Below are 6,316 nucleotides of genomic sequence, written 5' to 3'. Positions count from 1 at the left end.
CGTCGTCCATTTTCACATAGTGAGTGCGGTTTGTAAGGTGAGATTGTAGCCAATCCAGGGCCTTTCCTTTGATACCGAACCTAGAGGAGCGTCTTCCCGAAAGAATTTCATGATCAACCGTATCATAGGCTGTCGAAACATCCAATGGCAGAAGCAAAATACCACGATGACTGTCAGTGGCTTTGAGGATATCATCCTGTACTCGAATCAGAACAGTTTTACAGCTATGGTTAACTTTATAAGCAGACTGAAGTTTCTCATTTAATCCATTTGAACATAAATATTCCCAACGTTGCGTAGCTGCTACTTTATCTGTAGCCTTGGACACAAACATGAGGTTCGATACCGGTCTGAAGCTTGGATAGAGCTCAGTGTGAGGGGACGAGTTTTTTAAGAAGAGGAGATAAAATAGCCCTTTTCATAGGCAGAGGAACTTCACTTTCTAGAGAGCAATTTACAATCTTTGTTATGATTGATATCAGATCTGAAAAGCGCAACTTAAGCAACTTAGAAGGAATCGGGTCTAGGGAGCACGACTTCCTAGCCATTTTGATAATTAATTTGCTCAGTTCGCCAGCAGTAGTCGGCTTAAACTGGTTAAACTCACATTGAATAGAGGGATTAACAAGTACATGGTCCTTAGCAACAATCCGAGTGGTCAGGTTTTGCCAGGGTCAAGCATCAAAAAATAAGCGAGAGGGGTGGGGGAGAAGGGGAGACGTGCCGACGTCATAATAGTGGGATGCCCAAGCTTACATTCACTTTCACTCATTTTTTGATGGATTATTGACATGTGTATGGTCCTTAGCAACAATTCGAGTGGCGAGGCCTTGTGCATTTGAGCATCAGAAAAGAAGGGGGGAGGGGGTGGGAAAGGTTCTTATATTAATAATGGGAAGTACAGAAGTTAAACGAGACTTCCCAGAAGTGAAGTTCGACTGGGTTTCCACCTTTGTCACCATACACAGAGGGATTACATGAGATAGCATTGCGCCTGCATGAAGTCAGCACTAGCCATGTGCATCGTAAGAAGTGCGTAACACGGTGGGTCCAAGGGTGGGCATGTAATCCCTCTGTGTATGGTGACAAAGGTGGAATCCCAGTCGAACTTCAACTTCCGGTAAGTCTCGTTCAACTTCTGTATTCCACCTTGTCACCCACAGAGGGATCACATGAGACTTCAAAGACAGATGCACAGGGTAGTAGCAAGAGATTATAAAGGTAAGAGAAGTAATCCCTCATACTGGCCCTATTCCCATCGTAATCCCTGTTAAGTTATTTTTAGATCTCCTGCGAGATCCGGTATTCCCACGAGGGTTAACTGATAGCCAATCACATGTCCTCATTTTTACCAATGCTGACAGCTAAGCGAATTCCCACGCAATGATCGCGTCGTTCGCGATTTACCGTCAAACAAAAATGGCGGAGGATGGTGAGACAAACGCGTATATACATTTTGTGGACGAACGTGACTTGTTGACTACAGAGTTAAGCGATTACAATGACTTATGTTTTGAAACCTGTATCCTGGAAGGAACGAGTTATGTAACCGACAGGATTTTGTACAGAATGGCAAATGGCAGACTATAGTCGATAAGTACGATCTCTCTGACTTTAATAAACGCATTCTCGGTTTCCTTTGCGGGATTAGAATATGATCACTTAATTCTTATATGGTGATAAAGTAGACAGATAGAGCTCAACTACAGAACCAAACATGAAAGGAAAACTTGAATCAAGTGTCCGATAAAAATTTTTGAACTCGTGTTATCGGATTCAAGTGAATTTGCAAAGCACATATGTTAAATATAGCTGTCTCCTTAAAAAAGATTTAACACGGTTTCGTATATGGCACAACCTTGAATGTGGTATCATTGAAAACTAGACAATTAAGCGATTTCAGTTATAGATGTTTGAAACCTGTATCTTGAAAGGATCGAGTTTTATAAGCGACAGAATTTTGTAAACATTAGCAATTCGCAGACTACAGTCAACAAGTAATATATCGCCGACTTGGTTAACGCGTTCTTGATTTTCTTCGCGGGATTAAAATCTGACGACTTAATTCTTAGATATTCATAAATTAGACAGATATCAGAAATGAAAGGAAAACTTGAACAGACAGTGCGATAAAAATATATGAACAAGTGGTATCGCATGGAAGTAAATTTGCAAAGCACGCATGTTATACCTGCATCTTTCAAAATTATTAAACTCGGTTTCGTACATTGGACAGTGTTGAAATTGGTGTCACTGTAAACAACACAGTTAAGCGATTTGAATTATACATCTTTGCATCTTGTATCTTGAAAGTAACGAGTTTTATAGGCGACAGAATTTTGTACACAATGAAATATCGCGGACTACAGTCACCAAGTAACATATTCCTGACTTGGTCAACGCGTTCTCGATTTTCTTAGCGGACTTAAACTATGATGACTTAATTCTATGACATTCATAAATTAGACAGCTAACGCCTTCAAACAGTACCACACATGACAGGAAAATTTTAATTGACCGCACGATAAAAATTTTTAAAACCGTAAGATCGGATTGAAGTCCGAATTTGCAACGCACGCGTAAAATATAGCTCCCTCTTACAAATTATTTAACACGGTTTCCTACATTAGACAAACGTGAAATTGGTATTAGAGTGAATTATACAGTTAACCGATTTCCATGATATATGATTGCAAACTGTATCTTGACGGAGACGAGTTTTGTAAGCGACAGAATTTTGTAGACGATGAAAAAGTGCGCACTAAAATGGACAAGTAACGCAATGCAACCAAGGTAAACATATCTGCGTCTGACAAAGTTATTTAACACGGTTTGATAGATTGAAAATTTTTCAAATTGGTATCGCTGTAAACTAGACAGTTAAGCAATTCCAAGGATGTACGTTTGAAACCTGTATCTTGCAGACAATGAATTTTATCAGGCCATGAAACTCAATTTTGAAAACGGTGAGTGGCATCGTACAGAATTTGCTGCACTTTCCCTCCTCCGCGAAACTTCCACGTAACGCGCGAGGTAACATTATCCGCGGGAAAATTGATATCATCTAAAAATAACCTAAGAGGGATTACGATGGGAACAGGGCCAGTATGAGGGATTACTTCTCTTACCTTTATAATCTCTTGGTAGTAGTAAGTAATTTCACACAAGTGAACACATTACTGTAGAACTTTATTGGCAAACGTGTCTTCCACTATCTTTTTGTCATAGAATTTAGCAAAGGTGGATTCTGACTTCCATCCAGCCTTGTCAAGAATATCTGCTAATGGAACATCACTCAGCTTTGCCTTAGAAGTAGAAGCTGACCTTGTGCTATGAGGCTTGAAAATGTTGACATCAATGCCTGAACTTTGTAATACAAACTTAGCCCAACGACTGATCGTGTCTCTAGACACTGGACCATACGGTTTGACATAACCTAGCAACAATTGACTACATGAACGAGTTTCCCTTGCAAACTTTGTCGTGGATCTGTGAATGATTTAAGTTCAATCACCATACCCTTGGACCCTGGTTTGGATTGTTTGACATGCTCTTGAAGTCTGAATACTATAGAGGAGCCAGAATATATCATGCTGTCCACATTGACAAAAAGAAGGGATTGTCCCCTTTGAGAAGCGACTAGAGCTAATAACATTGTGAGCTTCAACGATAAACTCTTGAGAGAAATCTCATTAATAGGGGACAAAGTCTTTAAGTAATCAAGAACTTGGTTTACTTCCCAAACTGCTGTATAACGAGGCATCGCTGGGCGAGATTCAAATACTCTTTTTAGAAACCTAATAACTAAAGGATGTTGCCCAACTGGGATACCATCTATTGAAGGGAGTATCGAAGAAAGTGCTGAGCGAGCAGTATTAAGACTACTATAATTAAGACCATTGTTAAATAAAGTCAGTACAAATTCTATGACTTGGGCTAAAGAGGGACGAACTGTACTAATCTGTTCTCTATGACAGAAGTCAAGCCATTTTTTGTAGTAGGATTAGTACTGTTTAGATGTGCCTTTCCTCCACGACTTGAGGATAATCTTGGTAGCTTCTGCAGAAATGCCTTGCTTCCTAAGGGATTCCCCGATAATTTGCATGCAATTAGTTTTAGTTTGCCCTCCATGGGATGTGGTTGACTGGGCTTGCTTGGAAGATACAATGTCCCTCTTGTCACTAGTAACAGCCTGGGCGTGTCGACTAAAAGACTCATCAGCTTCGGATACCAGGGCTGGGTTGGCCAGACTGGAACAATGATGATCCCTTCCCCTTCTTCCTCCATTTTGATTTTCTTTAAACAACGAAGTATCAGGCTAAAAGGGGGAAAGCATAAAATTGTTCTTGAGACCAAGAGCAAGAGAAAGCATCCACAAATTGTGCCTCAGGGTCTGGCCTCCATGACACGTAACGGGGAACTTTTCTGTTAATTCTAGATGCAAAAACATCAATGGATGGCATGCCAAAGGTCTCAACAATGCTGTGAAAACTATTTTCCTTGAGAGACCATTCTGTGTTATCATTAAATGTTCTAGATTCCCTATCAGCCTCAACATTTTCTTTACCTGGTAATGAGACTGCTGTCACCCAGATATTTCTCTGGATACACCAGGTCCAAATTTCACGTGCAATCTCATTACATTCCAAAGAGTGAGTGCCACCCATGGCATTTATGTAAGAAACAGCAGTGTTATTATCTATGTAGATGTTAATATGACAATTTTTCATTGAGTGGCAGAATGATTTCAAAGCAAAGAAAGCAGAAAGTGTTTGTAACTCATTGATGTGACAGTTACACTCAGTCACAGTCCAGCGACCTCCTGTTTTATCTCCCTTGCATACTGCCCCCCCCCCCCTCTTCTTTTGAGGCATCAGAATACAGGAGGTAATGGATCCCCATGGGATATCCACTTAGAAGAGCTCTCAGCATTTTTGATCCACCAATTGAGGTCTATAACTGAGGTATCTGACAATATCATTACTGAGTTGTAGTTTCCCCTACTTTCTTTCAGAGCTTTGATTTTGTCAGTTTCTAAATTCTATAGAAAAGCTGCGCATATTCAACACCAGGGAACATAGAAACCATTAAGCCTATCACTTCTGCGACATTATGAACTGAAACATGAGTTTTTGTCAATAGAGCCGAACAGTTCTGTTTCAGTTTTCCAGCTTTCTCTGGTGTTGGTCTTACTGTCATCGTGAGTGAGTTTAAGATAAAGCCCAAAAATTTTAACTCATGGCTGGGTACGAGAATTGATTTTTCTTGATTTAGAAGAAAACCCACTTTAGTGAAAAGGTGGACAGTGTCCTGAACATTATTAGTGCATTCACCAAATGAGGGCCCTTGTAAGTATGAATCATCAATGTAGCCCACATTTGTGTGTCCCATTTGCCTTAAGGTGGAGTAGACAGGCTTAAGCAATTTAGTAAAAAGTCGAGGAGCAGAAGCAAGACCATTAGGGAGGCAAGTAAACTGAAATAATTCAAATATTTTTGGCATTCCTCATTGACTGGAACCGAATAATATGCATCTTGCAAGTCTACAGATGCCATATAACATCAAGGTGTCATAAGCAAAATTGCTGAAGTTAAGCTTTCCAAAATGATGGTTGCTAATATATTGATTTAAGTTCTTCAAATTGAGAATAACCCTATACCTTCCAGTCTTCTTTTTACGAAGAAATATAGTAGAGGGAAATTGTCCATGACAGTGCTGTGATTTCACAATGACCCCCTTTGTCAGACGTTTGCCTAATTCTGAACTGATAATCTGTGATTCTTCACAGTAAAAGCGATTTCCTTTGGGGGAAGCACTTGTACAGGAGGGCAGTCAACAAAATCAACAGTAAAACCCTTGAGGGTTTTGAGAATCTGCGGATCGGAAGTCAATTCTCTCCATTGAGGGAAATATAATTTCAATCTACCTGCCGTTTGTCCTGGTTCTACAAGACACAACTTTTGACTTACCTCAGGTAAGTCTTCAGAAGCTTTGTTCACTTGCTTTGACCCTTCGACTTGGAATACTTGTCTGAATTCTGAGTGGCTGGACCGCGACTTGCGGTCTGTCGCCAGCCTAAAAAATGCTTCTGACTTCCTCTTGCTCGAAAAAATTTTCCTCTGACAACAGACGATTGGCTTTTGTACCCAAAGTTAGAGTGGGTCGGCCCTTTATGACGAGTGACGGTGGAAGTAGTAACTTTTCGACCAACACGGTTTACTTCGGAGATATCTTTGACTTGCTTCGACAAGTCGTCTCCGAAGAGTTCAGCTGTCACTGTTGTAGACGCTGCGCAAAGGTGTTTGTAATCCGAGTG

Source organism: Montipora capricornis, chromosome 11, assembly GCF_036669925.1.
Source record: "Montipora capricornis isolate CH-2021 chromosome 11, ASM3666992v2, whole genome shotgun sequence".
In the NCBI taxonomy this organism is placed as follows: Eukaryota; Metazoa; Cnidaria; class Anthozoa; order Scleractinia; family Acroporidae; genus Montipora; species Montipora capricornis.
This window is presented reverse-complemented; position numbering follows the sequence as displayed.